This window comes from Lygodium microphyllum, chromosome 19, assembly GCF_053477565.2.
Source record: "Lygodium microphyllum isolate KBCC chromosome 19, Lygodium_microphyllum_v1.1.10, whole genome shotgun sequence".
NCBI lineage: Eukaryota > Viridiplantae > Streptophyta > Polypodiopsida > Schizaeales > Lygodiaceae > Lygodium > Lygodium microphyllum.
This window is the reverse complement of record NC_141153.1, coordinates 36,363,608-36,385,822: the sequence shown is the minus strand read 5'-3', so window position 1 is coordinate 36,385,822 and position 22,215 is coordinate 36,363,608. Positions and strand designations below refer to the sequence as shown.

Here is a 22,215-nt window from a genome sequence, read left to right as displayed (position 1 = left end):
TGTGTAAAGAGGGTTGCAAAACCATTGGTGCTATATTTTTGCTTTGAGAAGGGCCTATTTGATTAATGTTTTAAGCCAATCACATAATTGTAACTTTCTCATTGTTGTATTCAACTCTTATTCACTAGGCATCCCCAAATCCTTAGTTGTAGTTAGCCTAAAGTACATAAAGAGCCATGACTTTCTTTACATAAAATTGTTTGATTCTAGCAAGTCAGGGCTTTTAGGGTCTCAAACATAAAGTGAAGCCTTTAATTAGTTGCAAAATGGGAGTGCATTGCATGGAAGCTAGAAGCAACAATAGACTCAAATTTGAAAAGAAAGTGCCTTTTTTTCCTTATTAGATTCACACAACCTAACACCACTGGGGAGGAGGGTTTATTCCTCCAAACATTAGCCATGAAACAATGTAGGCATCTCCTATGGACACCAATGATAATTCATGAGCAAACGAGCAACATGGCTTACCTAGGATCCTCCTCCTAGGGCCACCTGCCTAGGAGGAGTGTGGCCCTAGGAGGAGGGTTCGCTTAAGTGTGCAAGGGGCAAGGGCCCTGACTACTCAAACACTCTGTGTGAACATAGGTGTCGCTACCCATGATAAGGCTCGTGAGGCTTGAACCTAAAACCTCTAGGTTACGAAACACAAGCTTTACTACTAAGCCATCGCTTTGGGTACACAAAAGACATTTTGTCCCAATATATGAACATACTAACACATTAATGGCTATTTGAAACAAAAATGATGTGCTTTCAAGAAACATACATCTTAAAGCCTAATATTTATGCCTTCCATTTCTTCATAGCCTCCTCCACAACCATTAGCCATGGCTTGATCATATGCCATAGACCTTGGTTCAATGAACACAAGAAAACTCAAAGTATCCACCTAGCCATAGAGATACTCCTAACAAAATTTCAAGGCCATAGTCACATTCAATGGTTTTGGGAGATTTACAAGTTGCCACATGGGAACGAATTTGGTGTTCAAAATATCATGTGAGAATGGAGGATATCCTTAGGTTTTTGAATGTGTACAAAAACTAGATTGTCAATAACCCTCAAACATATAATATTGGATTTCAACTCAATGTAACTAAAGGATCATGCTTGGATTGGATTTGGACAAATGATTGTGCCTTGTTATCAACAATATACATTGCTACCCCTAGTTAAAATTATTCCACCTAAGTCTCCATGTTCTTCCACTCTAATTTTCCTATTGCCTATAACTCACCCCTTACTCATTTTCATTAGCTAGACCACTGTGATTTCTTAACCTTATTCCAATTATTCTTAGGATTTGATATCCATTTATTTAGTGCATAGTCCAAATGTAGTATAATACATGTCACACAACTCTATGGAGTTATTTCCACGAGCCTTGAAACTAACAATTGATTTCTGTGCAATTTCTAGGTTTTTGGTTTCAACTTTACACCATGTGAGCTTGATTTCTAAAAACCAAGGCTCACTATAGGTAGGGTTGGTCTATGAAAGCTAAAACCATTCTCCAAATAGCATGGGGAGTGTTCATTGGAGAACATATTGGGTGTGGTTTTAGGCTTCAATAAGATAGATCATTTTAAAAATTTCCCTTGTACTCTTGAAACATGTTAGGCTACCTCACACTAGTGGTAATGAAGATATCTCTCAAAACATCAATGAAGGGAGACTCAAAGGTTCGATGGAGATTAAGCAAAGGCAAATATGTCAAACCTTAAAATCTTATCATTTGGTTTGTCTTATTGTTGATCTTTGTTGACAATGTAAATGAAAGCAATCGGTTATCCCATGTGTAGCCTTGCTAGCACTCCCATTTGTTACAAGTGTTAAGAAGGTAATGTAGGGCAAAGGAAACCCCACTACTCCACACTCTCACATGCTAGTGGGGTTACTACATTCCTACTAGCCCCACAGTGAGCCCCATTGCAGGTTAGGAGGGTTTGAGGAGGAAGGTAGTAGGGCTTATCTTCCTTCCATGTCACACCAATAGGCAACATGGAGAGCCGAGCAACAAATATAAGAAATGGAGCATGGACATTGTTAGATAGCTATGTATGATTGGTCGTGAGGTGCTGGAACTATTTTGTCGACCAATGGGATTGCTTAACTATGTTAACTCCTCCACAAGAACTCCTTTCTTTGCAATGGTATGTGGGGTTGATATGGGGCTAACAAACCCCACTCCCCATAGTAGCTGGGTGTGATTTTGTGAATAGTGTTTGGGGGGGGGGGGGGGATTGGGGGAAGGAGGGTTACCTTGCCCCCACAAACATTGAGCACAACTAAGCCCTAATTTTTGGCGCGATGGGGCATGTAGATACTATTGTCTTTGAAACCAAATGTGTATCTCAAAAACCAAACTTGGGTTTTGAGGTTGTGAAAATCGCCCTTCTCTCTGACACATGTGCGTGCACATACAATGGGTGTGAGATTGGCCCAGAGTAGCCTAGGTAACATTAGACACAAACACCACACAAGGCACATGAGTACTGAACCGTAGAGGTGTAAGGGAATGGAAACATGTAGGAGGTTGGTGAAGCCCGAGGAAAGAAACAAGGCTACGAGCAGGTTGATGATTGGAGTACTTTCCGCTAGCCAGTCTTCCGACGCCAAAAAGCTGATTCCCACTACCTACACAGAGGAGCCCAGAAAGGAAAGCGGTATGGAGAGACGAAGGAAAAACCAGGCATTGAACGGTATGGTTTCTCGTTTGGCAACAGTGCCGGTGACGGATGTCCTGTGAGTTTTTTTGCTTCTGTTGGAAGGAGGTGGTCGATTCTCATTCTCTCTCGCTCTTTCTCCGTCTCTCTCTCTCTCTCTCTCTCTCTCTCTCTACTGTGCAGTCAATCTGCCAAGATGTCAGAGCGCCTCCCTTCCAGACGAGTCTGCAGAGGACAATCCTGTTCCTTCTGCCAGCATTGATCAGACATTGCCGAGGCGTGCACGTCTCAACGATCTGCTGTGCAAAGGCGAATGCAGCCAGCGTTCTTTCATAGCTCCTTGTAAGCATCACCTTTGTTTGGACTCTTTTTTTGCTCAGCATTCTCGATCTCAAACAAAAGGATTCCTCGATACTCTTTCGCAGTTCTTTTTTTTGTGGCTGTGTCAGTTTCAATCTAAACGTTTTTGAATCAGACATGAAACCACCAAGATTATGTATATCCTAGATCACTGTCAGCTACGTAGGTAAAGCTTTCCTAGAAATAAGACGTACGCATATTATATTCTCTGAGAGAGAGAGAGAGAGAGAGAGAGAGAGAGAGAGAGAGAGAGAGAGAGAGAGAGAGAGAGAGAGAGAGAGAGAGAGAGAGAGAGAGAGAGAGAGAGAGAGAGAGTAGCACCACTCCGCTTGCAACTTCTGTTGCTTCAGTCAATAGACTTCTTCCAACTGTCTTGCGCGGCTCAGTTAAGGTCTACATAAGTAGGCGAAGAGTTCACAGAAGATGGTAATTTGTTTATGCTATATGGTTCAGTGCATATTATATTCTGAGAGAGAGAGAGAGAGAGAGAGAGAGAGAGAGAGAGAGAGAGAGAGAGAGAGAGAGAGAGAGAGAGAGAGAGAGAGAGAGACACTAGCACCACTCCGCTTGCAACTTCTGTTGCTTCAGTCAATAGACTTCTTCCAACTGTCTTGCGCGGCTCAGTTAAGGTCTACATAAGTAGGCGAAGAGTTCACAGAAGATGGTAATTTGTTTATGCTGTATGGTTCAGTGCATATTATATTCTGAGAGAGAGAGAGAGAGAGAGAGAGAGAGAGAGAGAGAGAGAGAGAGAGAGAGAGAGAGAGAGAGAGAGAGAGAGAGAGAGACACTAGCACCACTCCGCTTGCAACTTCTGTTGCTTCAGTCAATAGACTTCTTCCAACTGTCTTGCGCGGCTCAGTTAAGGTCTACATAAGTAGGCGAAGAGTTCACAGAAGATGGTAATTTGTTTATGCTGTATGGTTCAGTGCATATTATATTCTCAGAGAGAGAGAGAGAGAGAGAGAGAGAGAGAGAGAGAGAGAGACACTAGCACCAGTCCGCTTGCAACTTCTGTTGCTTCAGTCAATAGACTTCTTCCAACTGTCTTGTGCGGCTCAGTTAAGGTCTACATAAGTAGGCGAAAAGTTCACAGAAGATGGTAATTTGTTTATGCTGTATGGTTCAGTGCATATACATCGTGTTATATGCCATTTCTCTGCAGTTTTGAAGATATCTCATTTTTCAATGGAGATTGTTCCTTTTTTGGTCAAGGCAAGACAAAGTAACATTTCACATACATCACACTCCAGTACCCTTATTGGAACAATGATGCTGCTTATCATCAAGGGTGACCATACTATTCCTTGCATTGTTTTCTACCATCTCCCATAATTTTCTTGCAAAGTTGTCTTTTGAAGTCTGCTTCTTAGGGGAGACATGGACAAGACAGGCTTGGCATTGCTGCAGGAGTTTGATTCTCTTGTTCTCGGATGAGTTATCTTGGGAGTTGTCCCCATCACAACTGCAGGATATTTGGATTGAGTTGTTTCCAAGAGCGGAATCTCCCTTGAAGAGGTAAGTGAAGACACTCTTCGCTGTTTGCCAATGATTCACAAGAGGGCTTTCAATTATGATGCTTGAGTGGGCAGCGGAATACTTTGTTGGCGATGGAAATATGCCCCCCTCAACGGTGACAAATTGGGAAGCCATAGGTGGTCAAAGAACACAAACATAAATGACAGCAGGTTGTTGCTGGAAATAATGCTGTAATGTTGCAATTTGGACAGCATTGATCCGAGTAATAAGCAAATCATCAATATATGGAATAAAAATCAGCAAATTTGAAATTTATGGCACTATAGGAACGTGTGTCATCCAAGGATCACTTGCCGAAGGAGCATGATTAGGAGAAATTTCAATATGCTATTGATCATAAGTACCAAGACAAGAAAGTCTTGATGTAAGAGTGCTGGTCAATACTATAGAAGGAATCCGATCATCATAAACTGCACATAGAGGGCCATCAAAGAGAACACGAAAGCCCAAAGTAGCAATGGTTGAGATGGAATGAAGGTTCTTAATGCTTGGCACATAGAGCATTTTCTGTAATGTTGTGGAAGTGCTAGAAATAGGATTAACTTACACAGTACCAATGTCTTCAATTGCATAAGAGGTATTATTTCCACACATGGCTATGCCCCCCTTAGGTATACGAGAAATGGATGTGAATAATTCTCGATGAGAAAATATGTGCTTAGAAGTACCATTGTCAAAATATCAAGTTGAAGCCACCTTAGTGATAAAAGGACAAGCATCATGTATAGGAGGATTATATTTACGTTTGATGAAGAAAGTGTATTCCTTGTGCTTGGTGAGGTTGGCGGTTTTGTTTGTGACAACAAGATTGGATTTTTTCTTTTTCTTCTTGGATGCAATGCGCTTACGACATTCTAATTTGCGCCTTATCTTTCGATAGTAATTGCACTTCTTTGGTTTGTTGGATGTATCTTTGGAAGGGTTGGAAGATAATGGATGAGCATGGGAAGGTATCCTGGAGGAATTATTTGATGAAGAAGATGAATGACTAGCAGGGGTATTTGCTGGTTTTTGACCAATATGCTTGTACTTTTTTCAATTTTGACATTTTCCAGAATGGTGGATAGAAAAGGCTTGTTTGGTCGTCATGGTAGCATTGTGGCTGAGACAACTTTGTTCCTTCTGCAATAAAAGAGACATAAGCTGCTTGAAACTGTAGGTAACTTGGTTGCTCATGGTTACCAATTGCAAGATGGTAGCAAAACCTTGATAGTTCTTAAGAGTGATGGAAATAAGCTAATTATCTAGGATCTCTTTTTCAATATTCAATAATTGTTTAATAAGATCTTTGATGTAGGTGATATAGGCATCCATGTTACCTCTCATGCAAACGTCTTCCAGTTGCTTACGTAGGTAAGCAATGTATGCTTCAGTGCGCCCTTGATACAATGATGCAAGCTTATGCCATGCATCCTTGGCTATCTTGCATGTTTTGATGTGTGGAATGATACCTTTCTTCACCGATAAAGCAATTAAGGCATGCACTTGGGCGTCATGGCCATCCCATTGAATTTGGTCTTGAGTGGGAGGCATTGTGGAAGAGGAAGATGATTCGGTATCATGAGGGCTATCTACCTTGTGATGCAGAGGTGGTGCTGGTGTTGGAGAAGTTGGCCTTTGCTCAATGCCGTTGATAATATGCCATAAATTCTTTGTGACAAGAAGATGTTGCATCATGTGGGTAATTGATGTTTGCCGAGCTTGTCATCGGTGCCAAACATGCCCAACAAAGCATTATTATTACTGGTCATGAGTAATGATTAGCAATAAAATAATAATTTTTAAGTGAAGAGAGAGAATAAATGCCCAAATAGCAATATATCACTGATAGAAGAAATGCTGCCCACCTCAATGAAGTAGGATAATACGAAGAATAATACATTTTTCTTGTTGTTCTCCTATTGAGAAGAGAGAAAAATATGTAGAAAATAATTATTTTCAGAAATAAAGTATTACCCGATCAAGGTGGCAATTAGCAATATGCTGAAGTCAGAAATTAGTGGTTGAGATGCTCAAATAATGTAGACAACAATAGAATTTGAGTACATTCACCCAATAAATGTGCCAAAACAAGATAATTTGTCCTCAATCTTGATGGAAATGGGCATGAATAGTCCCCTAAAAGACGTCTTCAATGTACAGCAGCCAAAGAATACGAAATGAATCGAAAGCCCTAATTTTGGCTGCCCAATGATGAAGAAGCGCGAAGACAATGTTGGTAGGGGCAATTCATATGCCAAAGAAGGGAAATTGGGCAAAAGCCCAAAAGTTTCCTAAAAATTGAAGAGAAATTAAGGAAATTGGATAAAAATATTACACAAATATTGTTGAATGCCAGTGTTGGAGCCACATTGAGCCTTGATTTTGATGAATTTAGTTGAATTTTAAAAAAGCCTATTTTTTCCAAAGAAATCTGGGTGAAATCAAGCTTGAGTGACAAAAAGTTGCAAATTTTATCAAGAACTTGAAGAGGAATCGGAAAAATTTTGTGGAATTTTTATCTAAATGATATTGAGTGTTGTACTTATAAATGATTGAACCTCGATGTTGATGAAGAATGCCAAATTTTAGAAAAGCCCCAAATTTGATGGTGAAATCTTTAATTTGTTGAAGAATTTGGCACAAGGGCAATACTTAAACTACAATTAGTGGATGCAAGCTCGGAGTTGCATTGACCAAGAGATTGCCAACAAATATTGGCACGCATGTAGTGGTTCGGATCTCGGGCGGAGGTAATATAGCAATGCCCGCTACAACAATAGTATTTACTGCTCGTCCTAGTGATAGTGCTTGAATGATCACGACAATGGTAGCACAATGATGTGCAATAATTGATAATCACTTGGTTGCGTTGGGGCAACAAAAGCTGGCACGATGGCAATTTGAAGTGTGGCACTTAATGGCAATGGTTGCAAGAAGGATAATTGCGAGGGCGATGAAGGTAGTGGCTTTGATACTACTGTTGGCCCTAGCGTGAAGTAATTGTGTGATTAATTGGTAGAGAATGAAAGATAGAGAATTAATTAGTCGATGCACAATAACTCAATCACAAGATGAAAGGCGATGTATCAATGAGTGAGAGAAAATACAACGTTGAAGGCAATCACAATGAATGCTGCCACAGTTGTGTGCTAATGAGGCACAAAATGTTTTTTTATAATAAAATAAAACCCTAATGGCACAAAATGTCTTTTTATAATAAAATAAAACCCTAATGGCTTAATCGTCATAGGAAACCCTAAAATAAACCCTAACCCTAGTTTCACTTAGTACCTAGGATACTAGGGATAACAACTGTGTTTAATGATCGTTTAAATGCCTAGGGAGCTCGGATCACGGATCAAAGGGGATCAATACATAGCCCATGAGATGGCCTACAGTTATGCTTCCGGAGAGTAAGTATATCTCAAATGATGCCATCTTTATAGTGGTGGATAGATTCAACAACAAGCGAGGTCGATTCCATAAAAATCTGTTGTGGATGTGGTAGGCATTGCATAGTAGTTCATCAAAGAGATCTTCAGAGAGCATGGCTTGCTAAAGAGGACCATGTTTGATCGTGATTGTAAATTCACTAGTGGGTTTTAGAAGGCTTTGTTTTATGGGCTTGGCACAAAGTTAGCATTCTCTACCACTTTTCGCACACAAATTGATTGGGTAAATGAAGAATTCCAATTGCACTATGATTACTATGCTTTGTCACTATTTTCAAGATCATGATGTTGCCTAGGAGGAATATCTACCATTGATTGAGCATGCGATCAATTGTATGGCCCACACATCTACCAAGCAAACCTTGCTTGAGATAGTTTATTGGTGGTTGGTTAGCAACACCTTCAATTGTGCTTTGGAGACTTTTGTCAGGAGCTATATGGTGGATTAGAGGATCATGGAAATGGATTATTGTTGAAGCAGGTTTGGGAGAATATCCAATGGATACAATAGAAGCAAAAGGAGGAGGTTGACAAACATTGATGTGACTTGATCTTTTGGGAAGGTCAATGGTGCTATCACAAGGTCTTTTGAAGCAGTTTGGGGAGCTTTCATCCAAGCTAGCACCTTGAGAAAAGGGCCCTTTTTGCATTGTTAAGAAGGTAAGTGTGACATTAATGTGACATTAAGAGTGATATTTAATGTGACATTAAGGTAAATCTAGGGGAACATGCACGAGAATGACCGTCCGGGCATTTGGGCGCCCGAACGGGGTTAAGGGGAGCCTAGAGAGTAAGAGAGTCCAAGAATAGTAGGACTCCAAAGAAGTGGACGGCTGGCAAAGGAATACGGATGAGAGGGGCCAGCACTTATCTAGGCGTGGTTGGGAGGAGAAGAATCACTCGTGCTCAGGATTTTGTTCATCATTTCTCTCTGTGTTGTCCGAATCATCTTTCATTGGTATCAGAGCCGACATGTAGTGTCGTGTGGATGTGTGGATTTCTTCATCGATGGTCTGGTGATTGTTTTTGTCGATGAGTTGCCTGTCCACCATTCGCTAGTTAAGCTGAAGCTCGCTCGCCAGCATTTCTGTGGACGAGTTGCCCGCTATCAGTCGACGGGTCGCTCGCTAGCATACCAGCCGCGTAAGGTTCGAAAATCATTAATCGATGAAGGACATTTCGAAGAAGTAATATGTGATACGCCATGTCACGTAAGTGACATTTTTTTTGGGTGAAACGATTGGCGTAAGGCGAAAAAGAAAAGGGGATTCGTCTCTGGTCCCCGACCTGCCGAATGAACCAGCGTGAGACAAAAAGATTCCTGTTTTTGGTTAACAAAGGTGAGGCGTCAGCTGCATTAGTCGTGAGGCATCAGCAGTGAGGCAAAACGTGATCTGATAGTGATCAATGGAGGCAAAATATGAAACGTGACACGACTGTTGTCACGATTGCTGTGCGTGAGACAACTGCTGTGAGACGGACGGAAAAATATCATACACGACTGAAGTCAGGAAATTGAATTTCCAGCACGATTGCTTCACTGTTCTAATCCGGGAAGATACAATCTGTTTCTTACTCTTTGAGTTTCTTTCCAAATCAACAGCCACTGCGTGCCATTAAAATCAGGGAAATACTTTACTTTGTATGCAAATTTCTTATTTTTGCTTTCCAATTCCAGTGTATTAATGGCAGAAAGAGAGAAAGAGAAAGTAATGGAAAGTTTTAGTTCTGGGGACCACCTTATGGCAGATCCCCAAGAACCAGAAATGCAAGAAGAACAGTGGGAAGAATTTTTTGCTACACGAGAGCAATTTGATGATCTTACTGCTCGTGTGCAAGCTCAGGGGGTTCAAATGGAATCTTTAACCCAAACACTCACTGAAGTAAAATCTCAATTAACTTTATTGTTGGAAAGAGATAAAAATAAGATAGAAACCTCGGATGTCCCATCTTCATCGAAAGATTTAGATGTGACTATGTGAGATCCTAAGGAACCCCAATCTTACCATAAATTGAGGGATAATCCAGTTCTAAAGGATATGAAACCACCTCAATTTTACGGGGAGGAAAAAGATAGGAATAAAGACACAATCTTTAATTTCCTCCAAAAATGGGAAGATTTACATAAATTAAAAAATACCCCACCACATCTCCAAGCATTGGAGGCTAGTTTAACTTTGGGGCCCAAAGCATATAAGTGGTGGCGAACTTTTAAGGAGGCGAATAAAATACCTGAAACTTGGGCTCAATTTGAATCCGTCTTTTTGAAAGAATTTCTTCCTGAAAATGAAATGGAAAGAAATTGGGAAGATTGGGATTATGTCAGACAAAAGGGAAGACCCCTGCTGACATATCTGGAGGAATATCGTGAGATAATCCTCAAACTGGAAGGAATAGATGAATTCCAAAAAACAAGAGGATTCATTAGGGGACTGGATAAAGCCTGTAAAAAGGAAGTAAAATGGAGTCTACCTAAGACGTTGGAAGAGGCAATTAAATTTGCATTAATTTATGAAGATAGTATGCGTCCAGGTACACTCACTAGTCTCACTGATACGGAGCCCAAGTCTAAGGAATTGGAAACCTCAAAATTTGTGGGCAAATTTAAAAGAAAAATGCCATTTTTTAAGGGTAAAAAACAACCTTTTGAAAAGAAACCATATATGAGGCCAAAGTTAAGTCCTGATGACTTTGATAAGGCCGAAAAAGAAAAGTTGTGTTTTAATTGCCTATCCCCTAACCATGCTGCTTGGAATTGCCCTCAAAAGAAAAAGGGGGAAGACAAAGTAAAGGATAAGGACAAGGGCAAGGGAAAAGAAAAACAAATCCATGTAGTGCAGACCTTAGAATTAAAGGGCCATGAAAAGTACAAATCTTTAGAGGTATTGCACATGGATGTACAACATAAGTGTTGTATGTCAACTTCTATGTGGCAGCCTACTTTTGGGCCATATGATTTACTTAGAGTACATGGATTGATAGCTGGAAAACGGGTTAGAGTCATGATTGATGACTCTGCCACACATAATTTTATAAATTATGCACTTGTCAAAAAATTGAAACTTCCCCAACAAAACAGTGAGCATCAATATGTTGTTCGTATGATGCAAGGCCAAGACAATAAAATATGGGATACAATGGTATCCAATTTGGAAATTGAGATTCAAGGATATAAAGATAAGCTTGATTTCCAAATAATGAACATGGAAAGAGCTGATATTGCTCTAGGGAGGGAGTGGCTATGGGGATTGGAACCATCCTTAAAACGTAGCTATCACCATAATACACTGGAATTTGAAAGGGATGGTAAGACTTTTGTCATTCAAGGTGAACATGAAGTATCTGATAATCCTTTGCTGTGTTCTACTGAAGTTCAGAAGTTGATAAAGAAGGAAGTGTGTGAGGTATATATGCTATGGTCTCTTCCTACACAGAATACTTTTACTTTCTGTAATATAAAGCAATATTTTTCTTATGTTTGTGAGTTGAATGTTAATAATGAATTGAATAGTTTGTTAGATGATTTTAAAGACGTGTTTCCTTCTGATTTACCAAGTGGCCTTCCACCAGATAGGGGTGATATAAATCACCCAATTGATATAAATAAGGATATACACCCAATTTCAAAACCACCGTATAGGTTAAGTGAAACACAGCATTAAGAAGTTGAAAGACAAATTAAGGATTACCTGGATAAAGGGTTTATTCAACCCAGTAATTCACCTTGGGCTTCACCAATTTTATTGGTAAAGAAAAAAGATGGTTCTATGCGACTTTGTGTTGACTATAGAGCACTTAATAAAATAACGGTGAAGAATAAATTTCCTATGCCCAGAATGGAAGATCTTTTTGATCAATTGCAAGGGGCAAAATTCTTCACAAAGATAGATTTAAGATTAGGCTATCACCAAATAAGAATTAAGGCACAAGATGTTTCCAAGACAGCATTTCATACTAGATACGGGAATTATGCTTTTTTGGTGATGCCTTTTGGCCTCACTAATGCACCAGCTACCTTTATGAAGCTGATGAATAGTGTTTTACGGCCCTATCTAGGACATTTTGTAGTAGTCTTCTTGGATGATATCTGGATCTTTAGTAAATCAAGAGAAGAACATTTGGAACACTTACAATTAGTATTCCAACTGTTAAGAACACATTCCCTTTATGCGAAGAAAACTAAATGTGAATTCTTTGCACCAGAGGTCAAATATCTGGGGCATATTATCTCGAAAGAGGGAATCAACATGGATCCAGAAAAAGTAAGGGCGATTATTGAATGGCCACCTCCAAGGAACCTGAAAGAGCTGCAGATCTTCCTAGGTTTATCTGGATTTTATCGTAAATTCATTCGAGATTATGCCAAAATAGCTGTTCCAATGACAGACCAACTTAAAGGGAAAGGGAAAAGTTTTAATTGGGGAACAGATCAAAATGAAAGTTTTCAAAAACTTAAGGTAGCTATTGCTACAGCTCCAGTATTATTAATAGTGGATCCCAATAAACCATTTGTGGTTGAAGCTGATGCCAGTGATAAGGCGATAGGCGCGGTCTTATTACAAGAAGGTCGACCAATTGCTTTTGAAAGCAAGAAATTAGATCGTGCAAAACAGAACTACTTTGTTTATGAGAGGGAGCTGTATGCAATAGTACATGCAATGAAGAAATGGAGGCACTATTTGTATGGTGCCAAACTTTTGATTTTATCGGATCATGAAAGCATTAAGTGGCTTAATGATCAACCAGATTTACACGGGCGTAAAGCCAGATGGGCCGAACTCCTCCAAGAGTTCGACTATGAGATAAGATATCGAAAAGGAAAGTATAATATAGTAGCTGATGCAGTCAGTAGAATGCCCATAATTAATGAATTGAGTTTTACTCAGTTCACTTCCAATTTGCTTGAATCTTTAAAAGGGAAATGCCAGGTTGATCCAACATATTCCAATATATGGGAAGCAATAAAAAATGGGGATCCAAATGGAAGTGCTTCTACTGAGGAAGGAATATCTGACGATGTTCAACAAGGAAATGGAGCATCAGGGGTTGCTCAAACTGGATTCAAGTGGAAGAATTTTACCATTGATAATGGTTATTTACTCTACAAGGGTAGGGTATGTATCCCGAAAGATATAGAAATAAGGCGCCAGATACTCTTTGAGTGTCATGATACCCCTAGTGCGGGACATCCAGGAGTTAATAAGACTTATAGTCTTATTAAAAGGCAGTTCTATTGGCCTGGAATGAATAAGGACGTCCTTGACTATGTGGTTAAATGTAATAAATGCCAGGTTAATAAAGCTGAAAGATTAAAAATGGGAGGACTTCTCCATCCATTAGAAATTCCTTCGAGGAAATGGGAGAGTATCTCCATGGACTTTATTGTTGCTTTACCTAGAACACAGAGGGGGCACAACTCTGTGTGGGTGATTGTGGATAGGTTAACCAAAATGGCTAGGTTCATTCCAACTTCAACTGATGTTAAAACACCAGAATTGGCTAGATTGTTCGTAGAGAACATATACCGATTGTATGGCCTTCCGGCAAATATAGTTTCTGATCGGGATAGAAAATTTGATAGCCATTTTTGGCGTGCGGTATTTAGGAAATTGGATACTAAACTTAGCATGAGTACGGCGGATCACCCGCAAACAGATGGGCAAACTGAAAGGGTTAACCAAATTCTTGAAGATATGCTTAGGGCATATGTAAGTAATAGGCAAACTAATTGGGAAGAGTATTTACCGATAGCAGAGTTTGCATATAACAGTGCCAAGCACTTTTCCACTGGATATAGTCAATTTATGTTAATGTATGGGTTTCAGCCCCGAGCTTCTTTTGCAGTAGGACTGCATAAGGAAAAGGTTCAGGCAGCTAAAGACTTTTTGGAGGATATGAATAGTATGTTAAAATTTGCTCAAGAAAATATTAAAGAAGCTTAAAATCGAGCTAGAGCATATGCAGATCCTCACCGAAGAGACATCTCCTTTGAAGAAGGAGAATTGGTCTATCTTAAAGTGCCTGAACAAACTAAAACTATGAAAAAGGGACAATGTCCAAAGCTTTCACCAAGGTATTGTGGTCCTTTCATAATACTTAAAAGGGTGGGAGAATTGGCTTACAAGCTCCAACTACCTGCTGGTAGTAAAATACATCCAGTTTTTCATGTAAGTAAATTAAGGAAGAAGCTGGGTGATTTGGATAATTTAATCTTAAATGATGATATTGAGGAGCTATTCAATGACCAATCTAATCCACATGAACCAGAAAAAATATTTAATGTTCGTAATAGATGAACAAGGAACACTATTTATCAGGAATGTTTGGTTAAGTGGAAAGATTGTTCAGAAGAAAGCTCAACATGGAAGCGAGTAAGTACTTAAAAAAAAAGGTTTTCCAATTTACAGTTAGACCTTCCAAGTATCGTTTTTGAGGATGAAACCGATTCTTAAGAGGAAGGAAATGTGACATTAAGAGTGATATTTAATGTCACGTTAAGGTCATAAATATGGAATGTGACATTAAAAGTGACATTAAGGTAAATCTAGGGGAACATGCATGAGAATGACCGTCCGGGCATTTGGGCGCCCGAACGGGGTTAAGGGGAGCCTAGAGAGTAAGAGAGTCCAAGAATAGTAGGACTCCAGAGAAGTGGACGGCTGGCAAAGGAATACGGATGAGGGGGGCCAGCACTTATCTAGGCGTGGTTGGGAGGAGAAGAATCACTCGTGCTCAGGATTTTGTTCATCGATTCTCTCTGTGTTGTTCGAATCATCTTTCAGTAAGTGATGTGACTTATTGATTAGAGCTACCCTCTAATTGGAAGATACATCCGGTATTCATGTGAGTAATCTCATTGAAATATCATGGACCTATTTCTATTGCAAACCTAGAGCCAAAGTCAATGGATGCTGACAGGCTTGAGGATTTGGTGGTGCTAGAACAGTTATCGTTTCATCAGTACAAGAAGGGTACTTGGAGGAAAGAGGAAAGAGTGCTAGTGTTTGCTCAATTTTTAGGATTACTTGATACATGAGACAATATGGTTGGATGAGTCTCAATTGATCATTGATGACTCTTTGCCTTTGCTTTGGGTCTACTAGGAGACTATATGACTAGGGATAACCATAGTTCTAGTAGGGGAGAAATTAGAATGTAATGCATATGGGCATCGCTCACATACACATGCTCATATGCCATGAACAATCCTTTTTTTGCACCAAAAGCACTGGAGAACAAAAAGGAGATGAGAGTTGGGCTTAATTAGCCCTTTTTCTAACAGCTCATTCACATGACTCGTAATCCCCTGTTGGGCTACACGCACTTTGTAGGGTGGCTTATCAGGTGGGCTACTTCCAAGTATAAGATCTATACCATGATCTTTTGGCCTTTCAGGCAGTAGTTGCCCTATTAGTGACTAAGAGAAGCAATTAGCATATATTTTTAGAAATGATATGCGATCCTTCTTTAACTTAGACAAATTCCCAACATTCTCGCTATCATCTTCATCCTTAGTAAAAACCAAGTATGTGAAAGATGAGTTTTCATTACTTTAGAAATGGTAGTTGTAGATACAACAGGAAGAGAGTCACCTTTCAAATTTACATCAAGTGTGAGTGTCTTTCCCTTATGCTAAATAGTCATCTCTTTTGTACGAGAATTAATCATTGCATGCATACGGTGACAACATGGCATACCAAGCAAACATCACAACCCTTGTGGAGCAATGAAGAACTCTTCGTTGTCCGCATATCCATGTATATGCAACCGAAGCTTTCCAATGAGTGGTGTGATGGGCGGTGCATGGCCTTTACATGCCATTCGAACTTTCCCCATGGGTCCCATCTCCTTCTCTTTGAAGCCTAGATGGGTTGCCATGCCAACAAAGATGAAGTTGGTTTTTGTACCATTATCAAAGAAAATCAATGTATGCTGATTCCTAATTTTGCCTTATGCTCTGCACAACTCAGTAGCATCATCATTGGGCTGGACACTAATGACATTGGGCACCAATCTCACTGATGTTTTTGCCTTCTTTCCTCTAGAATCTCCCTGATTTTCTGAATTTCCAGCTTATTGCCTATTGGGATAGTCCCTTGCAATGCGACCTTGTTCACAAATAAAACATTTATTTGCAGCCATTGATTCCCTGCGTTGTGGCACTCTTTTCGAGCCGTTTCTTTGCTGTTTTGGCCTCTTTTCAGGCTGATTTTCAGATCCACCACTTTTCTCAGCTTTAAACAACTTTTTATTGAGCTTTCTAGCTTGCTGGCTATTGGGATAGTCCCTTGCAATGTGACCTTGTTGTTCACAAATAAAACATTTATTTGCAACCATTAATTCCCTAAGTTGTGCCAATGTTTTTGAGCCGTTTCTTTGTTGTTTTGGCCTCTTTTCAAATCGATTTTCAGATCCACCCCTTTTCTCATCCTTAAACAACATTTTATTCAACTTCTCCCCACTCTCTAGGAAGTTGAAATCCTTCCCATGCAGCAAAGCATCTGCTGTAGTAGGAGTCTCTATGAGTTGAGATATGCTAGATACAATGGATTTAATGCAAAAATCCATGATTTCTTTGGGCAGCAGCCCACAAACATTATTTTCCACTTGCCCATGAAGGGATATGGGGCAATAAGAAGTGATAGGCAGCAATGCATCCCAAAATTTCTTATTATATTACTCCAAATTCTTGCATTCCTTAGCATCTAACTTATTCCAAGCTGTCATGATGTCCACCTCAAAGGTACTTGTAAACCAATTTGATGCAAACATTTGCTTGAATTGTACCCACGTTGATAGTGCGCTATCTTGCACCAAAAGAGTGGACCACCATTACAATGCATTTCCTTTTAAGAAAGTGGTTGCCTTTCGAATCTTCAAGGACTAGGTGAAGTTTCCCCTTGAATAGGGTGTATCAAACTGTTCAATGAAAGTCAAAGCTTTCAACCCATCTTGTGCACTGCTGAAGGATTTAAACTTCACTGCATTTCCACCCTCATCATAGTCTTTTGTTGCTTTTCGGGTGTCAGGTTGTCATATACTCATTGCTGCAAAAAGGATGAATTTGCGGAATTTACATCAAAATCAACACCACTCATTCCTTGAGTCCCATAATAAGCATTGGGGGGTGCATATGCATTAGCAAACGTTCTACTTTGTGCCCCGTGCATCAAACCAATGTTGCCATACATAGGGTTTTGCACATTTCCAACCATACCCGAATACATTGGGCCTTGAACTCCATGCATTGGTTGCTATATACCATAGGGATTTGTGCCATGCATTCCAATATGCGGTCCGTGTCCAACCATAGTATGAAAAATCATGCTTCCACCTAAGTATCCTAGCTGCTCCATCATAGCATGCATGCATGCTTGGCTATCCAAAATCCATTGGATTGGCACTTCATGATGACCTTGCATTTGCATTTCTTGCCCTGTAAGTACCAACTGTTTAACTTCATTAACAACTTTGGGAGCTTCAAGTGAAGGCTTTGGTATTTCCTTCAATGCACCTTGCTATCCCGAAAGTGTAGAAGATGACTTCTTTTTCTTGCCCTTGCTATCCTTCTTCGGAGCACTCAAAAATCTGGTGAACTAAAGATCCTTTGCCAAGTCAGCAAAGAGATTTGCTATCGTCCTCAACTGATTCTTAAACTGGTCATCAAATTCCTCTTCACTTTGCTAATCATCAGCCTCATTATGCCTGGAAGGCCCTAATCTTGCCCAACAACAACATTTTCAACTTACTATCCATGGTCTGAGCCTTATATAAGATCAAGCATTGCATTTCCTTCATTCCCATGTGAATGTTCATAGCGAGAGGCATTATCACTGCTTGATTGCATCTCATTGTATAAAGACATATTGCTGTAATTTCTTAGCTAAGAGCAAAAATCATCTCTAGCACAAAGCTTTGGCTTGCAATCAAGTGCCTTGGGCCCACCAAATCAAGGGATTGAGTGGTATCAGCCAATGGAACCTTGAAACCAGCAAAGAGGGTGGTAATTCCATGATTAAGCATTTAATTATATTAATCAACAAATAAACATAAATTGAAATGCACAATTTACCTTAATAATCTTGGACATTGGACACCCTGTTGGCCCCAAAATTGGCACCCCTTTCGGTATTTCTTTAACTTTCTTTGATTGCTAATGGAATGAGTACAAGTTGAGATTCCAAAATCTTCTTTGCTGTTCCAAAACCCCTTGCTATAATAAAAGTCAGCAATCAATTTGGGCCAATGGCCCCTTCATTTTTACTCGGAACTTGCATAAATGGAACCACCAATTGGCTAAATGTTACCCCCAATTTACAATAAATGGATTGGCATTTGAACTCCTTGACAAGTACATAAAATTCAGATGCTGAATTCAATGTGTGATGCCCTCTCCTATTGTCATGGGTCTCGAGGTGGTTGTCAAACCCTAATTTATGCAGAAATTTAGGGTTCACAAGAGAGATCTCTCTGCTGTCCACCAAAATGGCTGAGATTTGATCAAAATGGTTGAGAAATGCTGAGAATGGTTGAGCCAAGGCTAGAGAAGGTGAGAGAATGCCAGAAGATAATTTTTTTATTTTCACGCGAGAAAAACCTCAAATTTGATTGCTGCTTGTACCAAACAGCATTTAATGCTATCGCCAACTGCTCAGGAGGCCCCAAATTGCTGTCCTCAGCCTCAATTTGCTGTCGCTAGCTCATGGGAAGGCAAGAATTGCTATCGCCTACTCCAATTTGGTCTTCTCTTGCCCTTGGCTATCTCAAATGGTCTTCCAATGGCTGCAATCTACTGTTGCCAGCTCATGGGAAGGCAAGAATTGCTATCTCCTGCTCCAATTTGGTCTTCTCTTGCCCCTAGCTATTTTAGATGGTCCTCTAATGGTTGTAATCAAACAACATCTTCTGCTTTCTCTCTCTTACAAGATTTAATGAACTAAATCTCTCTAGCCTCCAAAAACGTTTTTCAGCCTTGCATAGACATTTTTGCTAAGTGGCAACCTCCTAAACCCATTTTCCAACATTATCGAGCCATTTAATTTTTTTTTATAATTAAATAATCTTTAAAATTAATGTCAGCCCTTCTGACCTTGCCCAAAATTAAATGTATCCATTCATAATTAATTTGGCTAGGCCATTTGCAACTTGGAGTAGTTCCCAATCTCTATTGACCCTTAGACTAACATTAATTAATTAATTAATGCTATTCCCTAGTGTCACCACTGACACTTATTGGCCGAACAACTATTCTAGGGTCAAAACTAACACCAACTAACTCCCAAAGCCCAGTTGACGTCACTCATCACAATTTTTGCATTTGACATCCACTGCATCCTTGGGATCCTTGGCCAATTATCATCAAATAATTGCTGTGTGTACCATATGTGCTAAACAACTTTGCACATTTAATTAAAACTTAATTAAATGTTATTGGCAAGATTAAAACATGTCAACATTTCACGTCCCCGTGACACATACTCTACTAATAACCCTCTCATTTATTGCCAAAATTCCTCAGATAAGCTTTTTACATACTCGCATATCATGTATTTTGTGTAACAATTTATCTCTCGGTACTATATCAAAAGCTTTGCAAAAGTTCACAAAGCAAAAATAGATGTGTCAACTATGGGCCTACCCTCCTCAATAGTTGCTCTGAGCATAAGAATGTGACCCAGTGTAGAAAAGCCTCTTCTAAAATCAACCTATCGCTATGCTCTTAAGTCCTTGTCTCTTTGCCCAACCACTCAAACTCATTCTTAAGAATGGAGGCACATAACTTAGCCAATGTATAACCAACCATAATAGTCCGTAATTATTGGGTAAGATAGGATCATCTGATTCAAGGATAGATGTAATAGGATTAATTATCCAGCTCTTTAGGAGCCTTTGCACATGGCTTTATCAATTGTGATACTACCAATCTTGCCACCAATTTTCTAGCATGTATTGAGTGCTCAACTGTTAGAATTTGGTAATTTTGGGTAGTGTCCAATGTATTTCGTATGGTGTGGCCAATCCTAGAAGTGCTACCACTTAGTTTGCGGCCTAGGCCGTCTCCTATTGCACTCATCATGCCACCAAAGAAGTACTGCTCACCAGAACGCCACCAACAGTGCGCCACACCCACTGAATTGCTTGCCTGCTTGCCACCTCCAACGCTTAGTAGCACCTCTGCTAGCCAGCCCCACATGTTTCATTGATGCCTGTGTCCACTACACCTTTTGCACTACCTCGCAGCACTATTAGCATTTTTGTCTCCTACCTTCCTTGCAACGTATGTGTTGCTGCTACTCTATGGCAGCACCGCCCATATAGCGGTGTTTTTGTTGCAATCCATTGTTTACAGCCTCCAGCGCCTCCTTTATAGCCAACATCACTATCTGCAATGCCGCTTGCATTGCTCGAGATCCACTTGCCTATCAAGCCACCCTACTGCCCACCATCACACCCAAAGGTCTCGGGTTTTGTCCACATCCCAAGATTCATGCAACAGATTTGGGGCTTTTTGGCATAAAAGCTCCAACACGCATCCTAAAGTAGATTTCAGCTATTGCTCCTCGTTGGTACATATCCCAAGGTGACATTTTACAGAAATTCGAGCTGTAAGATGAGAATTTCTTCAATTTCTTTGAAATTTCAGAAAGAAATTTGGGGCTTTTACCTTGCACGCACTCCGGGCAAGAAATCAGTTGTAACACAACATTTAAGTGCTGCTACAATTAGATTGAGCACATTTTTTTGGGGAAATTCAGAAATCTTAGTGAGAATTGGCACTAAAATGTTTTAATTTGTACTTTTTTAGGCATGCATTACAAGGCATGTGTATTACAGTTGTATAAACAGTGCATTGCTGTTATTCTTGTGACTAAGTGCTGATTTGGGTGACATTGTGCACAGTTTGGCACTTGTTTGATAATTGCGAGCAATTTTTGGTACTCTAAAGAGTACACACTATATTTCAGCATCAAAGTATTTGGTTGTAGATTTTTGCTCGTTACTAGGAGCATGTCACATTAGGGAAATAATGATCAGAGCAGTATCACTTGTCGGACTATGTTGTAGGTGACTTGCAGCAACCAAGAGGTCTTGCACCTCAGACACCTTAGTGTCACGCTCGAGGACAAGTGGTTGGTGTTATTGTTTTTGTTGCTGCTACCTCTTCTTCCTCTCCTACGGAGGATCATATGGGATTTGAAGGAATACTCATGCAGTTTCTTTGCTTGCATTGTCAGTAAAAAGGGCCATCATTCTACACATTCAGTCTTGTAAGACCTTAAAATCAGCATGGATCATACTTGAGATTTTTTTTTTTGTTGGGGGGGAGGGGGGGGGGGGAACAACCCCTTAAATTTGTGGAGCTAGAAGGCCTTTTGTTGCAAGAGGAACAAACTATGTAAAAAATCAGCAAAACGATGATGTTGGAGTCTCAAACAACCATTAAACAAGGCTATCCAATACTCATATAAGTCTAAAAGAAGGGATAATGTCATTATTGCAAGAAGCTTGGTCACTATATTGATGATGAGTACTGAAAGAGATTGGCCAAGGAGAAGAAGAAAGACTCTGGTTTAAATATCCAAGAGACATTGACCAACAAATCAATAGATGGTGATGCTTCAATCAACTTGGTAGAGAAGGATTATACATTTTTCACATGCAGTTATGGTTCTTCTATGGTTGATTCAGCATTTAATTTGTTGAAACGTAGCAAGCATGATATTTTGATAGTCGTGCATCAAAGCACACCACTTCCAGGAAGTGTTTGTTCACTTCTTCGCATTCAGCCCCTATTGGAAAGTGTATCATGTGCGAACAACAATAGTTATGATATATGTGGCATTGGGACATTCACTATTAATGCTGCAGATGGTTCTGATTTCATACTTCTCGATGTATTGTTTGTGCCTGGCATTACAAAGTACTCATTGTCTATTTTTGCCTTCAACAAGCATGGGGCTTTCAAGTCATCTTTAAGGAATGACAAATGCATTGTCAAGGATAGAGAGATGGATTGTTCACTTAGGTTGTTCGACACCGTGTATAAGGGTTTATTCTTATTAGACACTTATGACAGTCTCAAGATGCTTTGGCATGCCTGTTATACGAGCTTTGGGAGTTTGATGACTCTTCAAAGGGATCATATGGTAGATGCTCTATCTCCAATGGAGATTCCACCTCATATGTATGCGAGGGATGTATTTTGGGCAAGATAC

General features: G+C 39.9%; 1 protein-coding gene across 7 annotated transcripts in view; it reads left to right on the top strand.

Moving 5' to 3' along the window:
• The first annotated feature begins 2,550 nt into the window (after window positions 1-2,550).
• The window catches only part of LOC148019747 (uncharacterized), a 32,005-nt gene continuing 12,340 nt past the window's right edge, over window positions 2,551-22,215 (top strand). Inside the window, exons 1-2 of one of the 7 annotated variants that reach the window (XM_087699894.1) lie at window positions 2,551-2,702; window positions 2,850-3,008. The gene's annotated coding sequence lies outside the window, so the exon portion shown is untranslated. The other 6 variants (XM_087699895.1, XM_087699896.1, XM_087699893.1 and 3 more) reach the window with 6 other exon arrangements.